The 15727-nt window shown below is 43.4% G+C and overlaps 1 protein-coding gene across 1 annotated transcript in view; it reads right to left on the bottom strand.

Annotated features, from left to right (window-relative positions):
- LOC147727644 (sulfate anion transporter 1-like) overlaps positions 1-15727 on the bottom strand; it is a 423791-nt gene that overhangs the window by 191469 nt on the left and 216595 nt on the right. The gene's annotated exons all lie outside the window — the stretch shown is intronic.

Below are 15727 nucleotides of genomic sequence, written 5' to 3' on the forward strand. Positions count from 1 at the left end.
TCCGAGACCTCCCACCCCCCCTTCTTTTCATGAAACTTAACCGAAGCAGTGTTTTGCGGAAAAACAATATGCAAATGTGGGCCACCAAATGAGGGCTCACGCAGGTTCCAAGCAAGTGCCTAGCATCAAGGGCAGTGTGCTACTTTTGCTACCACCTCCCTCCCGAGACCCATGGTGCTCTTAATGTTAGCACTCTCTAATAAACTTGGTTCCACTCCATTGTGACAGAATCTTGTTACAGTGTTTTTATATAAGATAATTTCTTTTTTTAACACTAGTGACCCCAGGTCAGGGTGGGCCCTAGCGCGCCCATACCACAGAGGTTCATCACCACACTCTATCACACTTTATTCCACTGGTCCTGACGAATGCCTGTATAACTACCTTCACATAGGCAGAAACATGTTGACCTCACATAAAGGATAAATCTGGACTTTTAATTGTGGTCCTTTATCCGCCACCTCTGTTTTTATATATGTCCGATTGGCAAAACTAATACAACTCTTTTTCACACAATTGGGACATTTTTAAATCACTATATTCACACTTCACACATCAAAAAAACAGCTCTGCAGTAACCTGGCGTTGCAGCACACTAGGGTGGCATTCGGCCATTCCTGATGGGGCCCGATGATGAAACAAGTAACCAACTAGGTTGGTTAGAGAGGGCTTTCTGAACAACCTAATGAGGTTTCTCTCACAGTTGACCCTGGACTATGGATATAGTTGGATCACTGACATAATATCGAAGGATAGAATATAGACCATCAAGAATATCGTTGACAAAATATTGACAGACAAAATATCGAGTTTCTATCTACAAACAGGTAAGTACAAAAATATCGAGTTAAAAATATTGTTTACTAAAATATAGTTATTAAAAATATCGACATTACTAAAAACATTGTTAAATTAAATTAATTTTAAAAATTAATTACTAAAATATACTTAAAAATACTTAAATTAACCTATAATAATTAAATAATTAATGAAAGTTCAAAAAAATATTTTTAATTCATATTTGTTAAAACATATATATATAGTAACAAAATATAATTAAATAATAGCCAATATTATTAACGTACAATAACAAAAGTGTAAAAATTACCATTCCCACTCCAAAGAGTGCAAGCGTAGGGAAAGCGTTGGATAGCATGGGGGTTGAAATTACTATTCCCACTCCAGTGGATGCAACAGTATGGAAAGCATTGGATAGCGTAGGGGTAAAAAGTAACATTCCCACTCCAGTGGGTGCAACAGTAGAGAAAGCGTTGGATAGCGTAAGGGTAAAAATTACTATTCCCACTCCAAAGAGTGCAACAGTAGTTAAAACGTTGGATAGCGTAGGGGTTAAAATTACTATTCCCACTCCAGTGAGTGCAACAGTAGGGAAAGGGTTGGATAGCGTAGGGGTTAAATTACTATTCCCACTACAGTGGGTGCAACAATAGGGAAAACCTTGGATAGCGTAGAGGTAAAATGTACTATTCCCACTCCAGTGGGTGCAACAGTAGGGAAAGCGTTGGATAGCGTAGGGGTTAAAATTACTATTCCCACTCCAGTGAGTGCAACAGTAGGGAAAGCGTTGGATAGCGTAAGGGTAATAATTACTATTCCCACTCCAAAGAGTGCAACAGTAGGGAAAGCATCGGATAGCGTAAGGGTAAAAATTAATATTCCCACTCCAAAGAGTGCAACAGTAGGGAAAGCATTGGATAGCGTAGGGGTAAAAATTACTATTCCCACTCCAGTGGGTGCAACAGTAGGGAAAGCGTTGGATAGCGTAGGGGTTCAAATTACTATTCCCACTCCAAAGAGTGCAACAGTAGGGAAAGAGTTGGATAGCATAGGGGTTAAAATTACTATTCCCACTCCTGTGGGTGCAACAGTAGGGAAAGTGTTGGATAGCGTAGGGGTTAAAATTACTATTCCCACTCCAGTGGGTGCAACAGTAGGGAAAGCGTTGGATAGCGTAGGGGTTAAAATTACTATTCCCACTCCAAAGAGTGCAACAGTAGGGAAAGCGTTGGATAGCGTAGAGGCAAAAATGACTATTCCCACTCCAGTGGGTGCAACAGTAGGGAAAGCGTTGGATAGCGTAGGGGTTAAAATTACTATTCGCACTCCAAAGAGTGCAACAGTAGGGAAAGTGTTGGAAAGCGTAGGGGTGAAAATCACTATTCCCACTTCAAAGAGTGCAACAGTAGGGAAAGCGTTGGATAGCGTAGGGGTTAAAATTACTTTTCCCACTCCAGTGGGTGCAACAGTAGGAAAAGCATTGGATAGCGTAGGGGTTAAAATTACTATTCCCACTCCAGTGGGTGCAACAGTAGGGAAAACGTTGGATAGCGTAGGGGTTAAAATTACTATTACCACTCCAAAGAGTGCAACAGTAGGGAAAGCTTTGGATAGCGTGAGGGTTAAAATTACTTTTCCCACTCCAGTGAGTGCAACAGTAGGGAAAACGTTGGATAGCGTAGAGGTAAAATTTACTATTCCCACTCCAGTGGGTGCAACAGTAGGGAAAGCATTGGATAGCGTAGGGGTAAAAATTACTATTCCCACTCCAGTGGGTGCAACAGTAGGGAAAGCGTTGGATAGCGTAGGGGTTACAATTATTATTCCCACTCCAGTGAGTGCAACAGTAGGGAAAGGGTTGGATAGCGTAGGGGTTAAATTACTATTCCCACTCCAGTGGGTGCAACAATAGGGAAAACCTTGGATAGCGTAGATTTCATGTTGTAAATGCACTCAGCATACCTCTGATACACTTGCACGCATTTTCGCCTATCTATCACGGCGCTAGCTGCCGTTAGAGCTTCAAACCGGGCTCAGGCTTCTCTGCACTCGGCGGCCATCTTGAGTGGGGGCCAGAGTGGTGGGAGCGCTCTAGTGTACCACATATAAGGAGCCCTGAAGCAGCGCTCACGAGATCTATCCCTTATACCAGTCTGGATCGATTTTGGTGAAGCACAGAGCATGTGCATTGTATTCAGCGCTCCGGGAGCAAAACGGATCGTTTTTTGTGATTTTTAGATAATTTTAAAACTGTGTGATTTTCATGTTGTAAATGCACTCAGCAAACCTCTGATACACTTGCACGCATTTTTGCCCATCTATCACGGCGCTAGCTGCCGTTAGAGCTTCAAACCGGGCTCAGGCTTCTCTGCACTCGGCGGCCATCTTGAGTGGGGGCTAGAGTGGTGGGAGCGCTCTAGTGTACCACATATTAGGAAACAGTGTTCTACCGCGCTAGCGGTCGCGTTTGCGGGGGCGCCGTCGCTGCGCCGGAGTCTCGCCTGAGTCAGCCCGTCTGCGCCCGTCAGCGTCCCGGAGGCGCTCGGGAACGTTTCTGGTGGGTTCCTTTTAGCTCTTGCCTTGATGTACACTAGAGATGATCTTCTGTCTTACAATGTACACACTGCTCCATGTCAGCGAGCTATCCCCTACTCTGCTGGGGATATTACTAAGTGCCCCACGTGTGGGTGGATGCCGGTCCCCACAATTCCCTGTTCTGGCAAGCTCCCTCTTTTAGGTACTAAATGCGCCTTGTTAAATACTAGGTCTCTTCCTCAGCACGCTCTCGACATATATAATCTCTTAACACAAGATGACATAGATTGTCTCTTTCTCACAGAAACATGGCTCGGTGAGGGCTCGGAACCTGATCTGGCTATTGCCATCCCTCCCTCATATGCTATTTTCCGTCGAGACAGATGCAAGGGAAGGGGAGGCGGAGTGGCACTTATCATTAAAAGGCACATTCCTTGTACCATCTTGTCAATGGATGATTTACCTGACTGTGAAATCCTTGCCTTCTCCCTGGCCCTATCCCCCCATCAATCCTGCCTGGGGCTTTTGCTTTATAGACCACCTGGCCCTCTTGGCTCCTTTACTGAGGATTTGCTATCGATCATTTCCACACTGAGTCTTAGAGCAAAACATTGCCTAATACTCGGGGACTTTAACATCCACATGGATAAGGGCGAGGATCCTGAAGTGCAAAAATTTCTGGATATGACATCGTCGGTGGGACTTCATATGTACCTACAGTCCTACACATGAGAAGGGGCATATTTTAGATCAAATTTTTTCGACCGTTCCGGTGGTCCTTTCCTCCCTTGCCCCAGTTCTTTGGTCGGACCATTTCCTAGCGGATTTCACGCTAGTACATCAGCCTGTGGCCGCCCGTATTTCGCAGCGGCTCGCTGCTCGTAGTTCTAGAGCCTTCCACAAAGTCACCCCGGCCATGATCACCCAGGCTTTAGATACCCATCCTTGTGTTCTTACGGGCAGTCTGGAGGATGAAGTGGTGTGTTTTCAGAATTAGCTCACTGCACGTTTGGAAGCCTTGGCACCATCTCGCCAGGTTAGATCTGAACTGGCACGAGCATCAGCCCCGTGGTTCTCTGCTGCCTTGGCGGCCAAGAGAAGGCACTGCAAGAGGCTGGAGAGAATTTGGAGGAGGCACTATGATACATCGGCTAAGCAGTCTTACAGAGCAGCAGTGAAAGAATATCACAGGGAGATCGTTGCAGAGAAAAAATCCTTTTTGGCCAGAAGGATCGAGGAAGCAGATAGCTCCTGCAAAGAGATCTTTAAGATTATTAAAGAATTCACCTCTCCCTCCTGCTGCACTTCTGCATCTGCTTTCTCGGAACCTTGGATCATGGAGCTTGCAGTATTTTTTACTAATAAAATACGTACTATCCAGTCAGCTTTGCAAGGAACCCAGATCATCTTGAGTACAGGTTCAGAGGTCGACGGCCTTTCCAACCCCTGGTTATGCCCACCAGCTATGCATATGGATTCCGTGGGCCCTACCCTGCACTGTTTTCCCTCTTTAGAGCCTCAGGCCTCGCTTGACCTTTTGTCTAGCCTGAAATCTGGCTCTCCTCTGGACCCTTGTCCCGCCAAGTGTCTTGCGACCCTGGCACCTGCCCTTAATCCGATCATCAACCCTCTCATTAATGCATCTTTGAAGTCGGGCAAAGTCCCCTCCTCCTGGAAACAGGCCTTAGTTCTTCCCCTCATTAAAAAACCGAATGCAGATGCTAAACTGCATTCTAATTATAGGCCAATCTCGCTGCTTCCTGCCCTGGCCAAGATCACTGAAAAGTGTGTTCATACCACCCTTACCAACTTTGTAGAGGGTAACTCCCTTTTACATCAGTCACAGTCTGGATTTAGATCTAACCTGAGCACCGAGACCGCTCTTCTTGAGGTTACTGAGATTGTGAAGGAGACCCTCGATAGGGGTGGAAAGGCCCTGCTTATCATGCTTGATTTGTCGGCGGCCTTCGACACCGTCCCCCACGACCTCCTCCTAATTAGACTCTGGGAGATTGGGCTGCGGGGTACGGTGTTCGCATGGTTTCAGTCTTTTTTGGCCGATCGGAGACAAACGATCTGGGCTCCCCCTTTCTCCGCCCGGATGCTGCAGCTTGAGGTAGGGATCCCGCAGGGCTCCATACTGAGTCCTTCCCTCTTTAATATCTTCCTTACACCTCTTGCGGCACGGGTGGAGGAGCTAGGGGCCCAGATCATATCCTATGCGGATGACACACAGCTCCTGTTCACTTGTGACAGGGGCTGTGACTTCGATGGAGCAGCCATTCGGAAGTGTTTGGAGTTTGTGTTTGACTGGTTTGGGAAAAATGGCCTCAAATGCAACTCCGACAAATCCGAGATATTGTTCTTTGGCTGTCCTGCAGACCCACGTTGGAAGCTATGGTGGCCTTCGGCCATGTCTCCCCCTGCCAGCGATTCGGTCACAGCTAAGAACCTGGGTATGATGGTCGATAACACTCTTTCCTTTAAAGCCCAGGTTGCTGGCTTGACTGGGAAGTGCTTTGCCATCTTAAGGATGTTGCGTAAGTTTCTGCCCTATTTATCTTTGGAGCATAAGAAAATTACGGTGCAAGCATTAATTGGCTCGCGCCTAGACTACGCCAACATCCTTTACTTAGGTCTTCCTGAGTATCTGCTGACTCGTCTGTAGATAGTTCAAAATTCTGCAGCTAGGGCAATCTTCGGTCTAACTAGAAGATCTAGGGCCAGCAATCTCCTTGTCTCTCTGCATTGGTTGCCGATTCGTAAGCGTATCTTCTTCAAGACCCTAACTACAGCTTTTAGGGTGCTTCACAATTTCGGCGCTGAATATCTGCAGAGAAGGGTCAATTTCTATCTTCCATCTAGACCTCTGAGATCTGCTGCCCAGGCCAAGGCTATCGTTCCAACAGTGAAGCGTGCTCGCTGTGGAGGTCGCTCTTTTAGTTACCTTGCACCCCGCCTCTGGAACACACTGCCCTTGATGTTGCGGGCGTGCACCAATCTCTCGGTTTTTAGGAAAGGACTTAAAACCTATCTGTTTGCTTTGTAATGCTGTTATGGTTAATTCTGGTTATGTTTTCTGTTATGGCTGTTTGTTTGCTGCTGGTATTTGGTGTGATGATCTTTAGCGCCGGGACGCTCTTTGGAGCACCTGAGCGCTCTACAAAACAAACAGTAACATAACATAACATAACATAACAACAATAGGGAAAACCTTGGATAGCGTAGAGGTAACATTTACTATTCCCACTCCAGTGGGTGCAACAGTAGGGAAAACGTTGGATAGCGTAGGGGTTAAAATTACTATTCCCACTCCAGTGAGTGCAACAGTAGGGAAAGCGTTGGATAGCGTAAGGGTAAAAATTACTATTCCCACTCCAAAGAGTGCAACAGTAGGGAAAGCATCGGATAGCGTAAGGGTAAAAATTACTATTCCCACTCCAAAGAGTGCAACAGTAGGGAAAGCATTGGATAGCGTAGGGGTAAAAATTACTATTCCCACTCCAGTGAGTGCAACAGTAGGGAAAGCGTTGGATAGCGTAGGGGTTAAAATTACCATTCCCACTCCAAAGAGTGCAACAGTAGGGAAAGAGTTGGATAGCATAGGGGTTAAAATTACTATTCCCACTCCTGTGGGTGCAACAGTAGGGAAAGCGTTGGATAGCGTAGGGGTTAAAATTACTATTCCCACTCCGGTGGGTGCAACAGTAGGGAAAGCGTTGGATAGCGTAGGGGTTAAAATTACTATTCCCACTCCAAAGAGTGCAACAGTAGGGAAAGCATTGGATAGCGTAGGGGTAAAAATTACTATTCCCACTCCAGTGGGTGCAACAGTAGGGAAAGCGTTGGATAGCGTAGGGGTTACAATTACTATTCCCACTCCAGTGAGTGCAACAGTAGGGAAAGGGTTGGATAGCGTAGGGGTTAAATTACTATTCCCACTCCAGTGGGTGCAACAATAGGGAAAACCTTGGATAGCGTAGAGGTAAAATTTACTATTCCCACTCCAGTGGGTGCAACAGTAGGGAAAGCGTTGGATAGCGTAGGGGTTAAAATTACTATTCCCACTCCAGTGAGTGCAACAGTAGGGAAAGCGTTGGATAGCGTAAGGGTAAAAATGACTATTCCCACTCCAAAGAGTGCAACAGTAGGGAAAGCATCGGATAGCGTAAGGGTAAAAATTACTATTCCCACTCCAAAGAGTGCAACAGTAGGGAAAGCATTGGATAGCGTAGGGGTAAAAATTACTATTCCCACTCCAGTGAGTGCAACAGTAGGGAAAGCGTTGGATAGCGTAGGGGTTAAAATTACCATTCCCACTCCAAAGAGTGCAACAGTAGGGAAAGAGTTGGATAGCATAGGGGTTAAAATTACTATTCCCACTCCTGTGGGTGCAACAGTAGGGAAAGCGTTGGATAGCGTAGGGGTTAAAATTACTATTCCCACTCCAGTGGGTGCAACAGTAGGGAAAGTGTTGGATAGCGTAGGGGTTAAAATTACTATTCCCACTCCAAAGAGTGCAACAGTAGGGAAATCGTTGGATAGCGTAGAAGTAAAAATTACTATTCCCACTCCAGTGGGTGCAACAGTAGGGAAAGCGTTGGATAGCGTAGGGGTTAAAATTACTATTCGCACTCCAAAGAGTGCAACAGTAGGGAAAGCGTTGGAAAGCGTAGGGGTGAAAATTACTATTCCCACTTCAAAGAGTGCAACAGTAGGGAAAGTGTTGGATAGCGTAGGGGTTAAAATTACTTTTCCCACTCCAGTGGGTGCAACAGTAGGAAAAGCATTGGATAGCGTAGGGGTTAAAATTACTATTCCCACTCCAGTGGGTGCAACAGTAGGGAAAGCTTTGGATAGCGTAAGGGTTAAAATTACTTTTCCCACTCCAGTGAGTACAACAGTAGGGAAAACCTTGGATAGCGTAGGGGTTAAAATTACTATTCCCACTCCAAAGAGTGCAACAGTAGGGAAAGCTTTGGATAGCGTAAGGGTTAAAATTACTTTTCCCACTCCAGTGAGTACAACAGTAGGGAAAACCTTGGATAGCGTAGAGGTAAAATTTACTATTCCCACTCCAGTGGGTGCAACAGTAGGGAAAGCATTGGATAGCGTAGGGGTAAAAATTACTATTCCCACTCCAGTGGGTGCAACAGTAGGGAAAGAGTTGGATAGCGTAGGGGTTAAAATTACTATTCCCACTCCTGTGGGTGTAACAGTAGGGAAAGCGTTGGATAGCGTAGGGGTTAAAATTACTATTCCCACTCCAGTGGGTGCAACAGTAGGGAAAGCGTTGGATAGCGTAGGGGTTAAAATTACTATTCACACTCCAAAGAGTACAACAGTAGGGAAAGCGTTGGATAGCGTAGAGGTAAAAATTACTATTCCCACTCCAGTGGGTGCAACAGTAGGGAAAGCTTTGGATAGCGTAGGGGTTAAAATTACTATTCCCACTTCAAAGAGTGCAACAGTAGGGAAAGCGTTGGAAAGCGTAGGGGTGAAAATTACTATTCCCACTTCAAAGAGTGCAACAGTAGGGAAAGCGTTGGATAGCGTAGGGGTTAAAATTACTTTTCCCACTCCAGTGGGTGCAACAGTAGGAAAAGCATTGGATAGCATAGGGGTTAAAATTACTATTCCCACTCCAGTGGGTGCAACAGTAGGGACAACGTTGGATAGCGTAGGGGTTAAAATTACAATGCCCACTCCAAAGAGTGCAACAGTAGGGAAAGCTTTGGATAGCGTAAGGGTTAAAATTACTTTTCCCACTCCAGTGAGTGCAACAGTAGGGAAAACCTTGGATAGCGTGGAGGTAAAATTTACTATTCCCACTCCAGTGAGTGCAACAGTAGGGAAAGCGTTGGATAGCGTAAGGGTAAATATTACTATTCCCACTCCAAAGAGAGCAACAGTAGGGAAAGCATTGGATAGAGTAAGGGTAAAAGTTACTATTCCCACTCCAAAGAGTGCAACAGTAGAGAAAGCATTGGATAGCGTAGAAATAAAAATTACTATTCCCACTCCAGTGGGTGCAACAGTAGGGAAAGCGTTGGATAGCGTAGGGGTTAAAGTGACTATTCCCACTCCAAAGAGTGCAACAGTAGGGAAAGCGTTGGATAGCGTAGGGGTTAAAATTACTATTCCCACTCCTGTGGGTGCAACAGTAGGGAAAGCGTTGGATAGCGTAGGGGTTAAAATTACTATTCCCACTGCAGTGGGTGCAACAATAGGGAAAGCGTTGGATAGCGTAGGGGTTAAAATTACTATTCCCACTCTAAAGAGTGCAACAGTAGGGAAAGCGTTGGATAGCGTAGAGGTAAAAATTACTATTCCCAATCCAGTGGGTGCAACAGTAGGGAAAGCGTTGGATAGCGTAGGGGGTTAAAATTACTATTCACACTCCAAAGAGTGCAACAGTAGGGAAAGCGTTGGATAGGGTAGGGGTGAAAATTACTATTCCCACTTCAAAGAGTGCAGCAGTAGGGAAAGCGTTGGATAGCGTGGGGTTAAAATTACTTTTCCCACTCCAGTGGGTGCAACAGTAGGAAAAGCATTGGATAGCGTAGGGGTTAAAATTACTATTCCCACTCCAGTGGGTGCAACAGTAGGGAAAACGTTGGATAGCGTAGGGGTTAAAATTACTATTCCCACTCGAAAGAGTGCAACAGTAGGGAAAGCTTTGGATAGCGTAAGAGTTAAAATTACTATTCCCACTCCAGAGAATACAGCATTAAGGAAAGTAAATACTTTATATATTATTTAAAAATTTAAAAATGAATATCTATTAATAATTAATTAAAAATTATTAAAACATTTATATAATATAATAATGAATGTATTAAAATTACTAATTAACAATAATTATTTCAATTGACCACCTATTAATACAAATGAGGTCAAAATTAACAAATATTTATTTAATAATTAAAAATTAATTAACAATTATTTCCAATTAAATAAATTTAAATAAATGTAATTATTTAAATAATTATTAATACATTACTTCCCACCCTATTCCCCTATAAACCCACAACCCGCTACAGAAAATAAATTATTAAAATTAACATACTTAACAATTAATCAATTAAATTAAATTAATTGGCAAATACAATTTTTATAAATACCCATAAATACTTAATTAATAATTAATTCTAAATAAATACCAATAAATAATTTTACATATTTAATTAATTTTTAATTAATTACTTCCCACCCAATTCCCCTATAAACCCACAACCCGCTACAGAGAATAAATTAGTAAAATGTACATAATTACCAATTATTCAATTAATTAAAATTAATTACCAATTACATTTTAATTAATTAACAAATATAAATTAATTAACAATTAATTAAAAATGATTATCAATAAATGAATGTACATATTTAATTAATTATAATTAAATTACTTCCTACCCTATTCCCCTATAAACCCACAACCTGCTACAGAATTAAATTACGCAATAATTAGAAAAACAAAATTCATTAATTTAAAATAATTATAACATAAATACACACTTTTCATACATATTATAACATAAAAATACACTATAAAAAATAGAATATTATTAAAAAATCGATATTTTTAATCATCTATATTATACACAACGATATTTTAACTTTCTATATTTTTAACAGTTGATATTACATCACTTACCTTAAAATCGATATTTTTGTTATCTATATTCTGTCCTGTCGATATTTTGTCCAGTCTATATTTACAATTCGATATTATGTCCAATCGCTATTTTGGACTCGATATTATGTCTGTGCACTGATATAGTTACATGCTTGCTCTTTTATTTTCTTTGGCATGATGCTCCTTAGTTGTTTTTTCGATTTCTCTTGAGGGAAGTAGGAGCGTTGAGTCCGTTCCCTTGCTCTCTTTTGTTACAAGTGCATTTGTAGCTTGTCATGATGACTCTTTCGCCATTTGTAGGTAACAGTTATAGTCATAATTCTGGGTCGAGTCACTTCTATTGCCCCTTCAATGTTCAATGTACCGCATGTCTGTTTTTTAAATGCAAATCTATTGGAAGAATGTTGTAAGATTGTTGTAAGATTCAACAGCTTCCTGCCAGTGAATTATTTGTAACACACTGACCGCCGGTTCCCAAAGCACTACTCAAAAGACAGCGAATGGGGCTATTAAATGTCTCTGTACCAAACACTAAGGCTGTGTAGTCCAAAATCCACCCCAGGCCTCTTTACTCCACTGGCAGATGCTCCCCGCCCCTTTATCTCGCTCGTGCAATATGCTGTTTTTCTCCTTTGCTGACGGTTTGCCTGTCTTTTCTTCCTTCTTCTTTCTTGTTTGTGTGTTCTCCCCTCTTGCTTTCGGGAATATCTGGAAAGGAAAAATAAATGCCGGTCCAGGGGTGCATCCTACCGGCCCAAATGATGACCAAACATCGGCTCAAACTAAGCACTGCCGGAGCACCACATAGTCAAAGCCCTGCAAGAGAAAATGTGTTCTCTCAGTGAGAGTCTTGAGTCATCCTCCCGAGATGATGTACAGATGGCAGATAGGTTAGTTATGATTGTGACAACCTTATTATATTTTGTGTCCTGTTCAGAACACCCTCAGAGAAGATGCCGCATTGCAACAGTGCCCGCTAATGTTGAAAGTCTATGATGCTGAGCCAAATATTTTAGTTTTATCAACTCTCAAAGGGCCGAGATCAATGTGTCAGACTGAAATAGATTCCTGGTTCGAGTTCATGTCCTAATTGGCTCCGAAAGAGCCAGCTTGAAATTCCCAAAGAATGCTTGCATGGGAATGGCAACTGCTGGATTACATAGCGCTCTCACGTTTGCCGATGTTCAACTTGGGGCAGCATTGAAAGACGCCAGTGGCGGCTGGTGGATTTGGAAACTGGTGGGTGTATGCAGAACAAATCAACATATGCGAGCGAGAGCAGTGAGCGAGCCATACGACAATAAGGGGGTTTCGGAGGATTTCTCCCCCCGTGAAGACATTTTAAAAAAATTGGCATCTTTTTGTAGCGATTTTCAGCTCTATTTCTGGGATAAATGGACTAAAAATTATGTTCTTCTAGGCATTCATCGATTTTGGAAAAGGGGGTGGTGATGGACAGAGTTTCTGAATGATGCAGAATACTCCTACCGAGTCAAGAGATCAGGGCTTGATCAATCACCGTTTTTTAGCTCACTGCACCATCCCAGCTCAGAACCTGGCTACATGCAAATTAGTCTGTTCCTGTCCCAGTGCATGATGGGAACAGAGCAAACCAAACTACCAAGCCAATTCTTATACTGGGAAGGAAACAAGCTTCCGGGGACCGGTTTCTGGCATTTCAGCCGTCGTCGGCCCGGATTGCTTGAATCCTGATGGTGCAATGAGCAAGGGACTCACGTCTGAGTATACCCTCCCACACTTAGTGTGGACAAAATCAATTTTGGAAAAGGGGGTGGTGATGGACAGAGTTTCTGAATGATGCAGAATACTCCTACCCAGTCAAGAGATCAGGGCTTGATCCATCACCGTTTTTTAGCTCACTGCACCATCCCAGCTCAGAACCTGGCTACATGCAAATTAGTCTGTTCCTGTCCCAGTGCATGATGGGAACAGAGCAAACCAAACTACCAAGCCAATTCTTATACTGGGAAGGAAACAAGCTTTTAAAAAAAATTGGCATCTTTTTGGTGCGATTTTCAGCTCTATTTCTGGGATAAATGGACTAAAAATTATGTTCTTCTAGGCATTCATAAAATAAAACTAATTCATTATTTCTGAGAATTTATGGGTTGCTAAGCAAGTCTGACTTCTGAAGAGGGCTAGGGTACTAAGCAAGATTGCTTTGGCTCTACCCTCTCCAATAGAAAACACTAGTTATTGATGTGAACAAGCTCAATGGACAAACTTTGGGTCCACTCTCCAGTGTGCGCTCCAGGGCCCTTTGAGGAAGACAGGGCACTTTTAACTGCTCTTGTCATGGTGGCTGGAGAATAAATAGCCGGGAGAGGACACCCTGGGCAGTGCGCACCTGCCTGGATATACCACACCAGTGAAAACACCTCGCCTGTTGCTTGACAGCTGTGTGTGCATACAAGCATTCACTGGTCCCCTTTCCCGTGTGTGACCGAGTCATAACATGCCCACCGGGTGTTGCCATGAGTAACCGCACAATGAGTGGAAGCAGCACAGTATTTGTAGTGCTTAGAAACAGCAGGTGCGCAGTATGAAGCACTACATGAAAAAGATGTTTTTTTATATTTGTAGTTGACTTTGGGTACCATGGCACAAAATGTCAGGCACAGAAAAGGTGCTAAGGTAAGAGACTGGGTTTCGAAATGCCAGTCTGGCAATCAAATGGGAAAAGTCTCTTCATCAGACATTGCCCCATGAAATGCACAGAACCATTAAACCAATTTCTGCCTCTGTGTCAATATAGTTATGAGGCAACTCGCCCACCAGACTCTGCGATATGGCGTTCCCATCATATACATACCAATTATTAGCCATTCCCGTCAGATATACAGCCTTGGAATATACTATGAAACGCCCATCTGAGACTGTGGCTCATATTTGGGAAAAAAGGCGGGAGACGCCAGTGCAGAAAGACAGACTTATGTGAGTCAACACACCCTGGAAAAGAGAACTGTTTGTGCCTCTTCTTCAAGCCACAATCCAGGTACATTGTGCAAGTAGTAAACAAGCCAAGGGGCAAACTTTGGGGTAACATCAACTGCTGTCAAGCAGAATGTAACTGCAACCCATAAGCACTGCACTGTGTAATGCCACTTTGGGCACAACAAGGGGGGCGAGGTAGGAAACGAGTTAACTAGATAGACGGAGAAAGTAAATTTATGAAGTGGAGTAAGAGTAAGACTAAGAATTTGCAGAGGGTAACACAGTACAGGGCTGGCGAGGGCAACAATGAGGAAAGAAAATACAGTAACACTGACAAAGCAGGTAGGGTAACATTGAGGTGGGCAGAGAGAGGAGCTGAGAGAGGGGACAAATAGAGTAACAATGAAATGGGACAGATAGAGTAACACTAATAATTTGCAGCAGATTAACACCTTTTGGTGTGGACAGGACAACGGCGAGGAGAACAAACATAGTAACACTGAGAAAGGGGGGCTAGAGTAATATTTTAAGAAGCATATAGCGTAAAATTGACAAGGGGCAGAGAGAGTAACATAAAGAAGGGGCAGATAGTGTAGCATTATTAATTGACAGAGGGAGTACCCTTTCTGGGGTGGATAGGGTAACACTGAGGCTAGCACACAGAGTAACACTCAGAAAGGGCAGATATAATAACACTGTGGAGTATAGTTGTAATACACTAATGTAGCAATGTAGCAAATCATCAAGATCTTTCTAAACAATGTGGATTTCACCTCCACCAATTTCCTTGAAAAAGGTTGTAAACGTTCTTCTAAGAGGCAAACCCCTAGTATGCGCTAATTACTAAAGTAGAAACCCGTCAAAACATAATGGGGAAAAGCTGTGCAAGAGATGTGTGACTGAAATACACATAACTGCTAAGAATATACGGAGTGTTGCAGGAAAATGTGTGTAAGTGCCATCAATAGCAGAAATAAAGTGAAATTCTTTGACAGAGGATGCAGCCATCCTTCACAGAGACAGTGCAATTTGCCAGCTCTTTACCACCATTCTTGTGGCATTTTACCCTATCTCTGTCTTAAGTTTCTAGTTTTAGCTGATTGAATCCGACAATTTGAATAGCAGCAATCTAAAAGAGAAGGCTTCACATTGGCCATAAAGGCAGTCAAGCCTTCATTGTGATGTTAGAGCTTATAAATCTAGAAAGGTCAGAACATAAAGAAGCAGCCCCAATGGAGGAGAAAAATAAGTTGCAAGACCTGACCAAGCACAAATCACTCTTTAAATTGTTGCTCTGACATTACCAAATATCAGACAACCAGCAAGCAACCTCTCAGCTCCAAACTCCATAAGGCAATTCTTCAAACCCAATATGTTGAACTGTCGAGTCCAGCAGAGATTAAATGACATATAAACATCAATCAGTACATACCTGATGATTTTGCACCAAAGCATTTTAGATTCATTATTCTGCTGACTATATCGGAACCTAAAGTCACTGTATCATAAATTGACAGCTTAGAACCTCATCCATGCCTCTACGGGTGCCAGCACAAGACAACCTACAGACAAATCATATCTGTGTGTCTGTGCTGTCTGCTCTGTGCTGCCTGCTCTGTGCTGCTCAGGGCACAAGTCCTAATAAAAGAAGTGGGGGGACGATGTCACCGGAAGTGACGTCACGACAGGACGGGACGTCATGAAAGGTGCCAAGCTCCTTGTCCCAGAGAGGCCAAAGAGTGAAGTCCAGTTGTTTGGCAGGGGGGACGGCGTCCCCCTGGTAAAATAAGTGGGCGAACG

The sequence above is a fragment of the Lissotriton vulgaris genome, chromosome 3_1, assembly GCF_964263255.1.
Source record: "Lissotriton vulgaris chromosome 3_1, aLisVul1.2, whole genome shotgun sequence".
In the NCBI taxonomy this organism is placed as follows: Eukaryota; Metazoa; Chordata; class Amphibia; order Caudata; family Salamandridae; genus Lissotriton; species Lissotriton vulgaris.